Source organism: Pleurodeles waltl, chromosome 5 (assembly GCF_031143425.1).
Source record: "Pleurodeles waltl isolate 20211129_DDA chromosome 5, aPleWal1.hap1.20221129, whole genome shotgun sequence".
In the NCBI taxonomy this organism is placed as follows: Eukaryota; Metazoa; Chordata; class Amphibia; order Caudata; family Salamandridae; genus Pleurodeles; species Pleurodeles waltl.
In genome coordinates this window covers 335,800,811-335,818,685 of record NC_090444.1, presented here as the reverse complement: position 1 = coordinate 335,818,685, position 17,875 = coordinate 335,800,811, and positions in this window count along the sequence as shown.

Genomic DNA, 17,875 nt, shown 5'->3' with positions numbered 1-17,875 from the left:
GGATATGCAGGTCTACAGGAAGTGGGCACAGTGCCACAGTTGCATAGCCACAGTTACTCTGCCACAGCCTGGACTATGTCTCATACTGGGAAATACATTTGATGAGCTCTTGCCTCTTCAGGCTGTGCATACAGAACCTACATGACGTTCACATTTCCATCACTTCAATGCATGATAGTACATCATGTGGCCATCTGCAATGTGGCTTGTGTGGTAACCTAAAGGGCACAGTGAGTCATGACATGCCTTCCAGACAACAGAAGTGGGGTGAAAGATCTGTGGTACAATGCAACATTGCTGACAAGATCCTCAAATTACTCAGACAAGATGCATACACAGCACATGCTGTCATGCACATACATGGGGGCATATGTACTAGAAGGTGATGCACCATAGATGATGAGCCACTTGTCTTGCTCCCCACTACAGGCACCATTACAATACGGCACACCATGGGGGTCGGTAGCACAACAGCGTCTACATTGCTATAGTGGCGCTGTAGGAAAGTCCTCCTTTTTGCCCTGGTCACCCCCACACTTTTTGGACAGGTACTGGTGGTTACTGACTCTTGGCTGTGCCCTGGGTACTGCTTACCAGCCCCAGGGCCAGTGCTCTATGTAAAGTGGATATGCAAATTAGGCTAATTATAATTGGCTAAGTTAACCTACCTATAAGTCCCTAGTATATGGTAGGCCATGTACGTTTAGGGATCAAAGCATAGGTAGTGCACCCTGAGGTGCCCAGTATCATTTTAAAGGCAGGCCTGCCTTGCTGGCTGCTTTTAAATTAAAGTTATATGCAAATTCGACTCTGGAATTAAAAGTAGTTCCAAAGTCTTAAACTACCTTATTTTTACATATAAGTCACCCCTAAGGTGTACCCTATGTGCCCCTAGGGCTGGGTGCCATGTAACTATGAGCAGGGACCTTATAAAAATAGTTTTATAAGCCCTGGTGAGGTAAAAACAGCCACATTCGTTTTTTCCTCATTGTAGTGAATGGCCTTCATAGGCTAGAATGGGAGACTTTATTTTAATTTTAGAAGTCCCCTTAAGTGACAGATACCAAGAGTTTGGAATCAAATTAATTGTTATAATAAATCCCACAACTTCCAGTTGTTGGATTTAATATAAATTGTTCAGGTAAAAAGTTTTAAACTTTACCTAAAAAGTTGCCAACTTCAGCCCTGCAGTGATTTTGCTGCTGTGCTCTGATTGGCCAGCCTCTGGCAGCCTTGCCAGGCTGCCTTGATGAGGTGTGAAATAGCCTGGCTTCACACAAAGAGATGTGCCTGTGAGAGGAGAACTCCCCTCAATAGATGGTGAGGCAGGAAGGGGTAGGGTTGCCAAACTGGTCTTCAAAGGCAGAGAAGGACATTTGGAGCAACCGAGCAGCACCCCCACATCCTGCAACCCCAGACAACTAGGTGCTCCCTTGATTAGATTAGGAGAGGGCAGGAGAGGGGTGTGTTTATGATTTTTAGCCACACCAGTGGGTGGGCTCAGCCAGATGTAACCTCCAAAAATAATTTTCAGCCATGATGGATTTTTGAGGAATGTTGCCTCCTGGGATTGATTTTTGCCACACTTCCCAGGAAGTGGTCATCACGAGGGAAAGGGCCCTGCACCTGATTGGAGAATCAGGACCCCCCTGTTTTTCACCCAGGAGCAAGGATAAAACTGGCAGACCTGCACCAACACCTCAGATCCCCATCAGATTCCAACAAGGAAGAACCAAAGGAGAAGAAGGGCTGGCCTGCTGGACCCCTGGCCTGCACCTGGAACCAGCACTCTGAAGGTCTGCACCAGCTGCACACTTGGGCTTCATCACAAGGAGGACTTTGCCTGGCTTCAACTGGTTCAAGGAGGGACTCCCTGTTTGCTACAGGTGAAAAATTGCTAACCAGAGTCCCCTGCACCAACTCCTGAAGAAATCAACCAGCTGACCACTGCCCAGTGACCAAAAAGAAGTTTGCGCCAGGAGCATTCTGGGAGTTGTAGTCCACACCCCCAAGGATCATCTCAGAGTTTCTGGAACCTTGGGGTGAGCTGTAGACCACAAAAGAACCTTAAAGGAACATCTGAGAGAAGATCCAGAAGTTTGGAGAGTTTTTTAAAAAAAAGCTCCATAAAGGGACTGACCTGCCACTGCAACTCTAGCCGGCTTGCCTCAACTGCGACCCAGCCTGATTTGCAGGTTCGTCCCGGTGAAGAAAATCTCCAACAAAAAGACTACATCCAAACGTACAAAGTTGACCGGGACCTCCCAGCCAGCGTATCCAAGGAGGGCTCCAAGGACGTCAGATCAAGATCCAGGTTTACCCCGGTCGAAGCATTTTCACCTCGAAAAAAGGCTAACTCCGAAGGTAAAAATCTCCACCGAGGGCTCCCGCAACGCGTATCCGGAGAAGAGTTCCAGGAGGTCGGATTGAACTGGCAGGTTCGTCCCGCTGAAGAAAATCTTCAGAAAAACGACTAAGTGCGAAGGTAAATGTTTGACCGAGGCCTCCCGCGGCCTGTAGCCGAGCCGGGCTCCATCTCGGTCAGCCTTAAACTTTGACTTTGGCCCGGTCGAGGTGCCGCCAGATGACCCGTTTGGCGCTTTTTGTTTCTAGGCGCTAAAAAAACAATAATTCTTTGAAAATTCCCTTATCCGATTTTATTCGTTTTTGTGTCATTTTAAAGATAAAATTATAATCTATTTTTATAAATTGGTTTTGGATTTTTAAACTGTTTCCTGTGTTTTATTTAATTAATGTTTTGTGATATTTGATTGCTTTACACTCTGTCTCCTAAGTTAAGCCTTGTCGCTCGTTGCCAAGCTACCAAGGGTTGAACTGGGTTTAATTTACTGAGACCTAACTGGACCTAAGTGGAGGTTGGTGGCCTATTGCTAAGTGTAGGTACCTATTTGCCCTTAGCAATAACCCATTTTCCAACAGGCGCTTTGCTCCACTAGCATCAAAAATGTTGACCCTAGTGCAGCAAAGCACAGGGAGGCTAATTGAACATAATGGGTGCATCATTTTGACCCCTGCACTCAGTAGGCATTAAAAATTATGCAAAAAATGGCACAGTGAAAACTTGTAAATTTCTCTGTGCCATTTTTCTGGGGAACACAGCGCCGGAACACCCCCCTTGCATACATTATGCCTGAAGCAGACATAGGGGGGTCATTCTGACCTCGGCAGTAAAAGGCGCTTACCGCCGGTCAGAAGGCCGCCACAACACCGCCGCGGTCGCGGTAAACCGCCACGGTCATTCTGACCCGCAAGTGGCAAACCGCCAAAAACCCGACATCCACACAAGTCCGCCACACCAAAGGTGAGCGAAAAAATGGCGATGACCAAACCTCCACCGCCACGCCAACAGAAATACGCCCATGCCATTACGACCCACGAATCCACGCGGCGGTCTTTCAACCGCGGTATTCCACTGGCGGTACACACCGCCGCGCTCAAAATACACACACCCTTGCAAAACACAACCACATTGGACAATTTGAAATACACACACCTGATACACATACTAACACCACTCCCACACACCCAATACAATATAAAACACACACCCACATCACCCACAAACCCTTACTACCACAATTGCGAATCAAGGACAGAGAGACACTGCACAGCTTAGAGTAGACCATAACACAGAGGCTAAACACAACATCACCCACAGAATTACAACGCACAAAACACCATACACCACCACACACATCACACTCCACAACACATACAACATCCCTCACCTCATCCACACCACCCCATGGCACCCCAAAGACACCCCAGGTTCTCTGACGCAGAACTCAGGGTCATGGTGGAGGAAATAGTACGTGTAGAGCCCCATCTCTTCGGGGCACAGGTGCAGCATACCACAATTGCTAGGAAGATGGAGCTATGGCAAAGGCTAGTCGACAGGGTCAACGCGGTGGGACAGCATCCACGCAATCGGGAGGACATCAGGAAGCGCTGGAACGACCTACGGGGGAAGGTGCGTTCCATGGTATCAAGGCACAACACAGCGGTGCAGAAGACTGTCGGCGGACCCCCACTTACTCCCCCAGAATTCACAGCATGGGAGGAGGAAGTCTTGCACATCCTGCATCCTGAGGGCCTCGCAGGAGTACGCAGAGGAATGGACTCTGGTAAGTCAAATCTTAACTACTACTTCCCACCCCCACCCCACCTGCATGCCAAATCATACCCCCACCCTCACCCCCACCCCCATCACACCAACTCCTTGCAAATGTCCCACCATCACAACCCACCCATCCCAACACCTAGACCTGCATGCGGCCACAAAGCATGGACACCCATCACCAAAGCATGCCCACTGCACACACACATCACCCCCACAAGCCACCCTCACAAAAGCCCCCACAAGGGAATGCCTGCACTTGGGTACACGGACACCCACCCATCACACGAAATGCCACACACAGAACCAATAACCATACCCTTATACCCCTGCAGGACCCGAACGCCACCACACCGCCACGGAGGGTACAGAGATGTCCATCCCACCCCCAGAAGAGGCCCCCAGTGATGACAGCAGCTCTGTCGACCTGGACCCGGATGACCAGCCTGGCCCATCGGGGACCTCTGGACAGTCGGTTCCCCACACACAGCCACAGGCTACAGCAGACCTAACCCCCTCTGGGAACACCAGCACAGCTCCCACCCAGCGGGCCCATGCCTCTGTCTCCAGGACACGTCAATCAGCGGTGTGTCCGCCACTACAGGGCACCCAGGTTGACCCACCACCCCAACAACAACAGGGACCTGGGGGCAGTGGTAGTGGGTACACCGTCCAGGGGACAGAGGCCCAGGGAAACAGGGGAACTGGGAGGGCTGCTGTGCGACAGGGGGGGGACAGGCCAAGGGAACCGACTCTCAAAGAGGCCCTCACCACCATCATGGGAGCATACCACCACTCCCAGGAGACGATGGCGACGGTACTGGCCAGGTTCCAGGAGATCCAGGCACAGCAGGAGGAACGGTACATGGGGTTCAGAGACGAACTCAGGAACATCGGTTCCGCAATGGGGACCATAGTCCTGGCCCTCAACCAGATAGTCACCACATTGCGGGACCATGTGGCACCACAAAGGGCCCCTGTCACTAGCCTGGACCAGGAACAGCCTACCACCTCCGCCGGCGCTAGTAGACATGAGGCCCCCACACAACGACAGGCCCCCAGAACCCCACCTCCTGCTGAGGAACAACCACCCCGCAAGCGCAACCTGAGATCACACAAGAAGACAGAGTAGGATGCCAAGACCCCCGCCAGCATAAGATACCCCCTGATGTCATCCCACTGTCCCACATTGTCACCCTGTCCAACCTTAAACTGCCCCTGCTCCATCCTTCCACAGGCATATGGACAATGTACCTGTGCGATTGAGAACTGGACTCTGCCATGGACATTACTCCACCCCCACCCATCACCGTTTTACTATCATGGACCTATATGTAGCACTTGAAATAAATCACTTATTGCACGTACAATAACAGGAGTCTGCTTATATTTTACTATTATGTATCACACATAACGGTGCTATTATGTACTGTGACATTGTGATGACAACATACCAATGACAACAAGGTGTAGTCCATGGGCAAACAAAGCAGAAGTCACGCAGTTGGTCAAACAGCCCTGAAAAGTGAATGGAAAGTCACAATTCAGTTAAGAGGAAATGGTGGGGAACACAGAAAGTAGAGATGCAGGAGGCCTGAAGTAAATGTAAAATGGCGTGGGTGATTCTTACCTGTGTGCTACTGAAAATACTGTTGTATAACTGTGCCCCTGTTGTCCGTGTCGTCCCCGTCGTCTTCCTCCTCTTCACTCTCCACAGGCTCCACAGCTGCTACAACACCACCATCTGGAGCATCCTCCTGCAGGAAAGGCACCTGGCGTCGCAATGCAAGATTGTGAAGCATACAGCAGGCCACGATGATATGGCTCACCTTTTTTGGTGAGTACATTAGGGATCCACCTGTCATATGCAGGCACCTAAACCTGGCCTTCAGGAACCCGAAGGTCCTTTCTATTATCCTCCTAGTTCACCCATGGGCCTCATTGTACCGTTCCTCTGCCCTGGTCCGGGGATTCCTCACTGGGGTCAATAGCCAGGAGAGGTTGGGGTAACCAGAGTCACCTAATAACCACACACGGTGTCTCTGTAGCTGTTCCATCACATAAGGGATGCTGCTATTTCGCATAACATACGCGTCATGCACTGACCCAGGGAACTTGGCATTTACATGGGAGATGTACTGGTCTGCCAAACAGACCACCTGGACATTCATCGAATGATAACTTTTTCTGTTTCTGTACACCTGCTCACTGTCTTTGGGGGGAACCAAAGCCACATGGGTCCCATCAATGGCGCCAATGATGTTGGGGATATGTCCAAGGGCATAGAAATCACCCTTCACTGTAGCCAAATCATCCTCCTCAGGGAAAACAATGTAGCTCCGCATGTATTTCATCAGGGCAGACAACACTCTGGACAAAACCTTAGAAAACATAGGCTGAGACATCCCTGATGACATGGCCACTGTTGTCTGAAAAGACCCACTTGCTAAAAAATGGAGTACTGACAGAACCTGCACCAGAGGGGGAATCCCTGTGGGTTGGCGGATGGGGGACATCAGGTCTGGCTCCAGCTGGGCACACAGTTCATGTATAGTGGCTCTGTCAAGTCGGTATCGAAGTATAATATGTCGTTCTTCCATTGTCGACAGGTCCACCAGTGGTCGGTACACGGGAGGATTCATCCTTCTCCTCGCAAGTCCCAGCGGACGGTGCCTAGGAAGGACAACATGGAGTACAGAGTCAAGCAACCCACAGGTTCGTTCACACAGCTTGCACAGTAAATGAATCGCTATGCAGTGAAAGGCTTGTATGAGTGGCAATGCAAGGCCTAGGCCTGTGTGACGCAGTAGAAATTAAGCCATGTGGGCCTTTGAAATGGCGGCTGCCTGACCTGAGAAGTGTGACAGTGGGATGTGAGGTCAATGCGCTGGCGTGGCACACCGTGGCGGTCGAAGACCGCGGTGCGAAGGCGCATTGGTTAACATTGAACCCTATGGGTTTCATTAGCCAATGACGATGTGCGCCGGCGGTCGCGGTACGAACCGCGGCTGTACGCACCACCGCGGGCGTGACCGCCATTTTCTATCTGCTTAATCACTCGAGACCTGATCATCCACAGGAGAGGACCTATACTGCAAGTGCTGCTGTGACCTCGGTCTGGAAGATACAATGGCTGCTGCGACTGGGGAAAGGGCCCCTGCCTTCACTTCTGAAGAGTTGGAGAAACTTGTGGATGGGGTCCTCCCCCAGTTTGAGCTACTCTACGGTCCTCCAGACCAACAGGTAAGTACACTGGGTGCACGTTGAATGGGCTATGCCTGTGTTGAGTAGGGTGGATGTAAGATGGTGGGGAGGGGAGCGAATGAGGAGTGCAACGCACGACAGATGAGAGCATGTGCCACATGGCAAGGTTGGGGAGGGGGGCCAATCACATCTAACATGCAGAAAACTGATGATATTTCCTTTCCCACCCTGTACATGTCAAATAGGTCAGCACCCATCAGAAGATCGACATTTGGCGTGCCATCGCCAAGGACGTCCGGGCCCTGGGGGTCCACAACAGACGGGGCACCCACTGCCGAAAGAGGTGGGAGGACATCCGCCGCGGGACCAGGAAGACCGCCGAGTCACTGCTGGGGATGGCCTCCCAACGTAGGAGGGGTGACAGTCATACCTTGACCCCCCTGATGTCCCGGATCCTGGCGGTGGCCTACCCCGATTTGGATGGGCGCGTGAGGACATCACAGCAGACACAAGGGGGTGAGTACCAGCACATTCTGCTATCTTTGCGCGCAGTGGAGGTGTCTGGGTTGGGGAGGAGGGCTGTGGGTGACTTTAGGCCAGGGCGCTTTCTGTAGTCTAGTCCCCTCCTTTAGGCATGGCCCTGTGCCCCCGCCCCCCACCTCTGTAGGGTGCCAAGTACAGCTATCCATGGTCCAGCATCATCCATGTGTGCATTTGTTGTCCATAGACCTGTAGGCCTAGTCACAAGTACTGAGTAGTGTACCCCGATTGCGTGGCGTAGTGCAGGAGGCTCCTGTGTCTGTCCTCTCCGACAACGGTGTTGACAATGTATGCACTCAACCTGTCTTTATTTCTCCCCCCACCCTTGTTCTTTATCTTCTTGTGCATGTGTGCATTAGCATCATCAGGCGGAGGAGAATTGGCATCGGAGCACGAGGGAGCTGCAACTCACATGGCCCCGGTGGGCCATGCTACAGACACCGAGGTCACCAGTGATACGGAGGGCGAGGGGAGCTCCACAACGGGGACCCGTGGAGACGTCAGCGACACAGACACGTCCTCGGAAGGGAGCTCCCTTGCGGTGGCGGCAACATCCGTGCCCCCCGCCACAACAGGTACAGCCACCACCCAGCACACCAGCCCCGCCCTCCCAGCAGCCCCTCAGCCTTCGCTCCGTGCCCGCTCGCCCAAGAAGGCGGGCATCTCCTTTGCCCCAGGCACCTCAGGCCCTGCCCAGTTACCCCTGCTGCCCTCAGTGAGGAGGTCATTGACCTCCTGAGGACACTCATTGTTGGGCAGTCTACCCTTTTGAATGCCATCCAGGGTGTAGAAAGGGAGGTGCATCGGAGCAATGTATACCTGGAGGGCTTTCATTCGGGTCAGGCTGCCCATCAACGATCGTTCAATGCTCTGGCCTCAGCACTGACGGCAGCCATTGTCCCTGTTTCCAGTCTCCCTCTTCTAACTGCCTCCACCCAGTCCCAGTCTCCTGTTCCTCAGCCTATCCCATCCACACCATCTGACCAGCCTGCACACACCTCAACACCCAAGGGCAGCTCATCCAGACATAAGCACCACAGATCCCACAAGCATTCACCCAAGCAACATCCAGATGCAGACATGGCAACAGTCACTACCACCTCTGTGTCCCCCTCCTCCTCGTCTCCCTCCTCCCTCCCTGTGACGTCTCCACTCACACCTGCATGCACACCACCATCAGCCAGTACTTCCATCACCAGCACACCCTCCAGTACAGTCCGCACACGTGCAGTCACCACCCCCACTGCCATTTACACGTCCCCTCTGTCCTCTCCCAGTGTGTCTGTCACCCCCTCTTCCAAAACACACAAACGCAGGCAGCCACCCACCCAACAGCCATCCACCTCACGACAGCCTACGTCACAAGCACCTGCACCCAAAGACAGCACACCTGACTCTCCTACAACCACATCCTCTTCCTCCACTCCCATTACCACTACACCTACCCGTCCCTGTCTTTCCAAATTGATTTTCCTTTCCAACCTTGACCTCTTTCCAAACACTGACCCACCCCCTCCATCTGGTAAGAGTCCTAAGAGCACCTCAGCCACCACCAGCCCTGCATCGAGGGCGAACATTGTGCACAGGTATTCGAGTCCACCTTTTCCCAGTGCAGATACATCGGCCAGCAGCATGGGGACAGCCAGCCCACCCCCTGGGAAGAGGACCCGAAAGACAAAGGGCCGGCGCGAGAAGGCTGACACGGCTGCCACCAAGGAGCGTAGTCGTGGGCCGTCACCTGCCAGAAAATCAAGGGGAGGCAAGGGCCAGAGAGCCTCATCGAAGGAGGGCAAGGGCAGCAGGGCGGAGAAGTCAGCCAGCAGGCGCACGGACCAGGAGGGCCCCACCAGCCCCATACCGGGTGTGACGGAGGACACCCACAGGCCCAGGACTCCATCACAGGAGGGGCCAGCAAACGCACGGTCGGAGGGCGACTAAGCAGGGAGTCCTGGCCAGGTCTGGCTCCCTTGAAAGACAGGACAAGCACCGCTGAACAGGGCCCGCCATGAAGACAGGCACCGCTGAACAGGGCCCGCCGTGAAGAAAGGCACCACTGAACAGGGCCCCGCCGTGAAGAAAGGCACCGCTGAACAGGGCCCGCTGTGAAGACAGGCACCGCTGAACAGGGCCCCGCCGTGAAGAAAGGCACCGCTGAACAGGGCCCCGCCGTGAAGAAAGGCACCGCTGAACAGGGCCCCGCCGTGAAGACAGGCACCGCTGAACAGGGCCCCGCCGTGAAGAAAGGCACCGCTGAACAGGGCCCCACCGTGAAGACAGGCACCGCTGAACAGGGCCCCGCCGTGAAGAAAGGCACCGCTGAACAGGGCCCCGCCGTGAAGAAAGGCACTGCTGAACAGGGCCCCGCCGTGAAGAAAGGCAGCGCTGAACAGGGCCCCGCCGTGAAGAAAGGCAGCGCTGAACAGGGCCCCGCCGTGAAGAAAGGCACCGCTGAACAGGGCCCCGCCGTGAAGAAAGGCAGCGCTGAACAGGGCCCCGCCGTGAAGAAATGCACCGCTGAACAGGGCCCCGCCGTGAAGACAGGCACCGCTGAACAGGGCCCCGCCGTGAAGACAGGCACCGCTGAACAGGGCCCCGCCGTGAAGAAAGGCACCGCTGAACAGGGCCCCGCCGTGAAGACAGGCACCGCTGAATAGGGCCCCGCCGTGAAGACAGGCACCGCTGAACAGGGCCCTTCCTGTCAAGCACGGCTCCGCTGGGCCCTTCCTGTCAAGCACGGCTCCGCTGGGCCCTTCCTGTCAAGCACCGCTCTGCTGGGCCCCGCCGTGTCAAGCACCGCTCCGCTGGGCCCTTCCTGTCAAGCACCGCTCCGCTGGGCCCTGCCGTCTCAAGCACCGCTCCGCTGGGCCCCGCCGTCTCAAGCACCGCTCCGCTGGGCCCTTCCTGTCAAGCACCGCTCCGCTGGGCCCTTCCTGTCAAGCACCGCTCCGCTGGGCCCTTCCTGTCAAGCACCGCTCCGCTGGGCCCCGCCGTCTCAAGCACCGCTCCGCTGGGCCCTTCCTGTCAAGCACCGCTGGCCCATTGACAGTGCCGGTTCTGTGTGGAGCTGGTGTTCACGCTGCACTCTGGGCACCCTGCCTCCTCCAATACCAGTGGAGTCGGGTATCCATCCGATGGACTGTGGCTTTGCACTCCCCAGGATGCAGCAGTGGGCAATCCACCCACTGTAGAGACTTGTGAGACTGTTGCTTTGCACTCCCCAGGATGGCGCAGTGGGCAATCCACCCACTGTAGAGACTTGTGAGACTGTGGCTTTGCACTCCCCAGGATGGCACAGTGGGCAATCCACCCACTGTAGAGACTTGTGAGACTGTGGCTTTGCACTCCCCAGGATGCAGCAGTGGGCAATCCACCCACTGTAGAGACTTGTGAGACTGTGGCTTTGCACTGCCCAGGATGGCACAGTGGGCAATCCACCCACTGTAGAGACTTGTGAGACTGTGGCTTTGCACTCCCCAGGATGCAGCAGTGGGCAATCCACCCACTGTAGAGACTTGTGAGACTGTGGCTTTGCACTCCCCAGGATGGCACAGTGGGCAATCCACCCACTGTAGAGACTTATGAGACTGTGGCTTTGCACTCCCCAGGATGGTACAGTGGGCATGGAGGCCCCTCGTGGATCTGGCGTCGTGGACTCATGTGGCTGAGGTGCCCCCCCTTCCCTTCCCTCTGAGGTGCCTGTAGTTTTCTAATCTGATGCCCCAGCAGTGTTCTCTCCAACGGAATCTGGTCTCCTGTGTGGGCTTTGCCCATGTGCTTGTGGACATTGGCCCACGGCCTGTGGAACTTTGACAAACTGAGCAGGACTTATTGACTATGTATATAGCTTTCGCACTGTTCATATTTTTTATTTTTATATTTCATATAGATAATTTTCCATGACTTCAATGAACCTATTTTATACATAAATTTAAATTATCATTTTTATTTTGTCTTTGCATTTTTCCGGGGGGTTTGGGGGGTGTCACTCTGAGTTGTTGCTCTGCATTGGTGTGTAGATGGTTGGGGGGGTGGGTATGTGGGTGTGTAGCGTATGTGTGTGCCCGTAACCTTTTCTCGTCCCCCCTCCCCTGTGTTGTAGGTGCAGTACTCACCGTTGTCGTCTGTGCCGGCGTTCGTACTCGTGGTAGATGAGCAGGTAGACAATAGCTGGTAGGATGTTCAATTCGGGTTCCATGCTGTCCAGATTCCTCGTGGAGTGTTTAGAGGTGAGAGTTTTCCCGTTCGTAGTCTGTTTCCGCCGGGTTTTTATCGGCGGGGCTCCCGCCCCGGAAAAGGTGGCGGATTGGTGAGTTGTGATAGGGTGGGCGGTACATTGTCTGTCGCCTGCCTGTTGGCGGTGACCGCCGCGCTGTTTGTCTGTCCCGCCGTGGCGGTCGGAGTGTTAAAGTGGCGGGCTGTGTTGGCGGTTCCCGCCAGGGTCAGAATTCATTTTTTTTTACCGCCTGCCTGTTGGCGGGTTGGCCGCCGCTTTATCACCGACCGCCAGGGTTGGAATCACCCCCATAATGTGGCTCAAGTGGTTGCAAAGTGGCATAATGCAAGCATTCCTCCACTTTGTAAATATGGTGCATCAGAAATGCCTACCTCATATCATATCAGCGTAAAAAAAATGATTCTAATGTGGTGCATGGAGGCGCAAGAGGCTTGTAAATATGCCCCTTGTTGTCTAACAAGTACAACCATCAAAGTCAAAGAAATGTCATTGGATGGCAGTAAAGTCTCCTTGCCTAGTTATGTGCATCCATTACAAAGAGTATCTAGGATCCCAAAAAACATCACAACACAATGTGACTACACACAATATATAGTACGGGTTACCAATATATGCACCATGTACATCCCACTGATACCACACAGATTGCAACAAAAAGGCACACATAAAGGCCCGTATTTATACTCCGTTTGCGCCGAATTTGCGTCGTTTTTTTTTACGCAAATTCGGCGCAAAACTAACGCCATATTTATACTTTGGCGTTAGACGCGTCTAGCGCCAAAGTATTGGCAAATAGCGTAATTTTTTTGCGTGAACGCCTTCCTTGCGTTAATGAGATGCAAGGAAGGCGTTCCCGTCTAAAAAAATGACGGTGACGCAAATGCGTCGTATTTATACTCCCGGGCAAAAATCACGCCCGGGAGTTGGCGGGTCAAAAAACCCCGCATTTGCGCCACTATTTAACGCCTGGGTCAGGGTAGGCGTTAAGGGGCCTGTGGGCTCAAAATGAGCCCACAGGTGCCCTCCCCTGCCCCCAGGGACCCCCCCTGCCACCCCTGCCCACCCCAGGAGGACACCCAAGGATGGAGGGACTCACCCCAGGGACATTCAGGTAAGTTCAGGTAAGTATTCTTTTTTATATTTTTTTACTTTTTTTTGGGTGGCATAGGGGGGCCTTATTTGTGCCCCCCCTACATGCCACTATGCCCAATGACCATGCCCAGGGGACACAAGTCCCCTGGGCATGGCCATTGGGCAAGGGGGCATGACTCCTGTCTTTACTAAGACAGGAGTCATGAAATGGCATCTGGGCGTCGTAAAAAAATGGCGCAAATCGGGTTGAGGCGATTTTTTTGCCTCAACCTGACTTGCCCCATTTTAAGACGCCCTAACGTCATTTTTTCCCAACGCCAGCGCTGCCTGGTCTACGTGGTTTTTTTCCACGCAAACCAGGCAGCGCCGGTCTGCTTGCGCCGGCTAACGCCATTCCATAAATACGGCGCCCGCATGGCGCTTCAGAATGGCGTTAGACGGCGCTAAATTTTTTGACGCTAAACTGCGTTAGCGCGGTTTAGCGTCAAAAAGTATAAATATGGGCCAAAGTCTTACTGGCACACAGGGGCACATTGTAGCCTGTGAGGAGGGAAAAGATGGTGTTGAACAGAGTCAATAGTACCAATGTGATAATTACCTGCTCCTCTAGTGAGCCATAGAGTTGTCCATACAGGGGAAGGACCTCACTCACAAGTCTCTCCAGCTCCTCTGGAGAGAAGGCAGAGGCCCTTTCACCTGCGGAACATGGCATGATTGCTCCCAGAGGTGGGACACTGCAGCTGAAGTAATGGAGGTGTTGCTGGCCGCAGTGCCAGGAGTCAACTGACTGAATTTGCACAATGCAACATACGCCACGTACGCGTTCATCACCACTGATGGACACAGCCATTGGACCACGACTACTGCAGGCAACAACATTTGCCTATGGTTGTGTCTGCCGCAGTTGGCACCGCCTACCACGCAGACGACATCTGCCAGTGGATGCGGACAGTTCCTGATGTCCAGTGGAGTAGGTCAGGCATCCACGATTTTGGCGGCTTGAAATGCTATAAATGTCCCTGTAAAAAGCGTCATAACAACAATATATATTTTATATCATCAGAGGCATCCTAAATCTGTCTTGTGTAGGTCTGAATACACACAAACCAGAGTGCTGCAGGGCACAAAAGGCATGTGATGGCAGTCCATGGTCCACCACTGTAAACTGTATTTTTGGTGGTCTGAAAATACAGTCACATTTTGAGGGGCAATTGTGTAGCAGGTAGTTGGGTGTCACCTGAAACCATGTTGTAGACACATGTTGACAAACATGGGGCTCACATTTGCCCCTTGTGTAGTTGCTATCTGGGATGAGTACTGGGTGTCATGTCCATCCAGTCTGAAGTGCTTTCTCACATGATATTGTTGACATGCATCCTCTATGTTGCCCTCGACACACTGACTAATTTTGCAAATCATGACTTGTCACACAAAGGTACCCTGGTGGAGACCTCCTGTCTACCGTCTACTGCCGGACCTTCGGACAATGGAGGTACACCACGTCATCCTGTTATATCATCTGAATAGGCAATCAATAGTGGACGTATGCCATCAGTTGCAGCCAGATCTGATGCCAGCTAACAGTAATCCAACCTGCATACCACCAATGCTACAAGTCTTGTCAGTATTGCACTTCCTGGCTTCAAGATCCTTCCCAAATACAGTGGCCATATCTGCTGGTATGTCCCAACCTATGTTCAGTCTGGTGTTGAAGGATTTCCTCTCAGCAGTGTTGAAACACATTGACAGCTATACCAGGTTCCCCCGATGTGAGGATTTAGCTACTATGAAGGCTGAACTCTGTGGTTTGGCCTGCCTCCCACATGTGGTAGGGGGGATTGATGGTAGATATGTTGGCTTGGTGCCACTGCAGGCTACTGAACAAGTCTATCACACCAGAAAGAACTTCCATTCTGTCAAAATGCAAGTTATCTGCTTGCGGATCGCTACATCTCAAATATGTGTGCTCATTATCCCGAATCAGCACATGATTCCTTCATAATGCAGAACAGCACCATACCCCAACAGATGTCACAACTGCAATCAGAGAGAGCCTGGCTAGTTGGTCATTCACGTCTGTCATAATTGTGAGTCAGCCATGTCAGGTGCTACTATCATGAAGTGAGTGACTCATTGTTGTACTTTACTTAACAGGAGACTCAGCTTATTCAAACTGCCCTTAGTTGCTGACGCCGCAGGGGGAGTCCACTTTAATGAGGCCCATAGAAGAACACGGTGGGCAGTGGAGCGGGCTTTTGGGCTTCTAAAGGACGGATTTTGGTGTCTAGGTGGACCGGTAGAGCCCTCCTCTACTCACCCAGGAAAGTGTGTCAGATCACTGTGGCATGTTGCATGCTCCACAACATCGCCCTGTGGAGAAATATCATGAACCAAAGGGTGAGAATACTGAAATGCGAACTGTGGATGACAGTGGTGAAGAGGAAGGAGCTGACTTGTGAGAAGATCTCCTTCACAGCTTTTTCTCATGAGTATAAGTATGTCAAGTGATGTTAAGACTGTGACTGTAAAATGAGCTGTAGTTGTGAGATTGTGCGGCGTTGAGTGCTTTGGAAACAGCAAGGGAGCTGATACTCTGTAGTAATCAGCCAAAGGCTGCTTGATAAGATAGCTTTTGACAGATCCCCACCTTGATGATATTGCTTTGTTTGTGCCAGCTTCCTTGCAATGTACTTCATTTTCCAGATGCTTGCTATGCGACTTGTGTCATATGTATGGTTTCAAGCCCATACTCATTGTTTTGTTCATATAGGTACAGGTACCTTCACCATAACATATTCATGTGGGCATTTCAGAGTTGTGGCATTGGCAGGTATGTGACTTGTGTCATATGTATGGTTTCAAGCCCATACTCCTTGTTTTGTTCATATAGGTACAGGTACCTTCACCATGACATATTCATGTGGGCATTTCAGAGTTGTGGCATTGGCAGGTATGTGATCCTGCTCTGACATACAAAGTGGACATGGATTGTTCCAAGTAATGTAGATCACAGACTTTGGGTGTATGAGACCTGTGCCAAGACAGCTGCAAAGTGTTTGGGTGGAAGGGCAGAATATGCCAATGGACTTGTGTTGTGTGCTGTGCTAGGCCTGATGCATCATTTTTGTCATCATGTGGTCATAAAATATGCAGTCCTAGCTTACAACCAAGTTTTTTCCTTCACATTGACTAACCACTCTTTTTGTATGACTTGTATGTTGCTGTTAAAGTGTTTTATCGTTGTAGACCACAGTGCCTATGCTACAACACAGACATATGTTTGTCATACCACCAGATGTATGAGCATTGGATTATGTTGGCCCTGTGATCAGGGACTGTCGTACTGCCATCTGTCTGTATCTTGGATTATGTGATATTGGATTACTCTGGTGTGGCATGTAACCCAGCTAAACCTGATGATATCAACCACTTCAATGTTTGCCTATTCTACAGGTAAATATCTGAGAAACTCCCGCCTTTCGTGGTCTGGAGGTCTGTACCTGTAATATGTTCATTTACTCAGTATGAGTCAATCATTTCTGATTTCCAATAGTTCTGATGTTAGAAATGGGGTCTTTGGCAGTCAGGTTACCCCCTGTCCAAGCAAGGACTCTCACTCTAGTCAGGGTAAAGGATAATTAATCACCCTCAGTTAACCCCGCTCACCCCCTTGGTAACTTGGCACAAACAGGCAGGCTTAACTTCAGAAGCAATGTGTAAAGAATTTGTACCAACACACACAGTAACACAATGAAAATACACCAAAATGACACAACACAGATTTAGAAAAATAGGGAATATTTATCTAAACAAAACAATACCAAAACGACAAAAATCCAACATTCACAAGTCAAGTTATGAATTTTCAAATAATAAGAGTCTTAGGGGGTCATTACAACCCTGGCGGTACAGGACCTCCAGGGCTGAAATGACGGAAGCACCGCCAACAGGCTGGCGGTGCTCTCCTGGTCATTACGACCACGGCAGAAGCGCCGCGGTCGCACCGTCTGGGCCGGCGGTTTCCCGCCACAATGGCCCCGGCGGTAGTAATCCCGGGCTGGGCTGGTGGTACGGGGAGTCGCGGGGGCGCCCTGACAGGGCCCCCTGCGGCTTTAAACTGTCTGCTCTGCAGACAGTGAAAAGCGCAAATGGTGCAACTGCCACCGTCGCACGGCCGCAACACCGCTGGCTCCATTTGGAGCCGGCTCCCATGTTGCGGCCCACATCCCCGCTGGGCCGGTGGGTGGAAACTCTGTTTCCGCCCACCGGCCAAGCGGGGATGTCATAATGGGCACCGCTGGAGTGCGGCCGCACGGCGCAATGTTGTAATGACCCCCTTAATCCTTAGAAGGCAGTGAAAACGCGGTTAGCGCTCAAAAGTTCCAGGGTAGTATCAAAATAAAGCCACACGGGCGAGTGTGCATCGAAAAAGGCCAGCAGTGTGTTGATTTCTCACTCGCAAGCAAGACCGTGCGTCGTTCCTCCTCCGGTCGGGTCGCCGTACGTCGTTTCTTCTCTCCGCAAGAGAGCGATGCATGGATCCGTACAGGCACCTCGGGTCTGGGCAGGCTTTGTGTTGTTTTTCCGTGCCCAGCAGTGTTGTGTTGAAAATCCGGTTGCACGATATCACAAAACTACGCTGCGTGGGATTTGCGTCGTTATCAGCC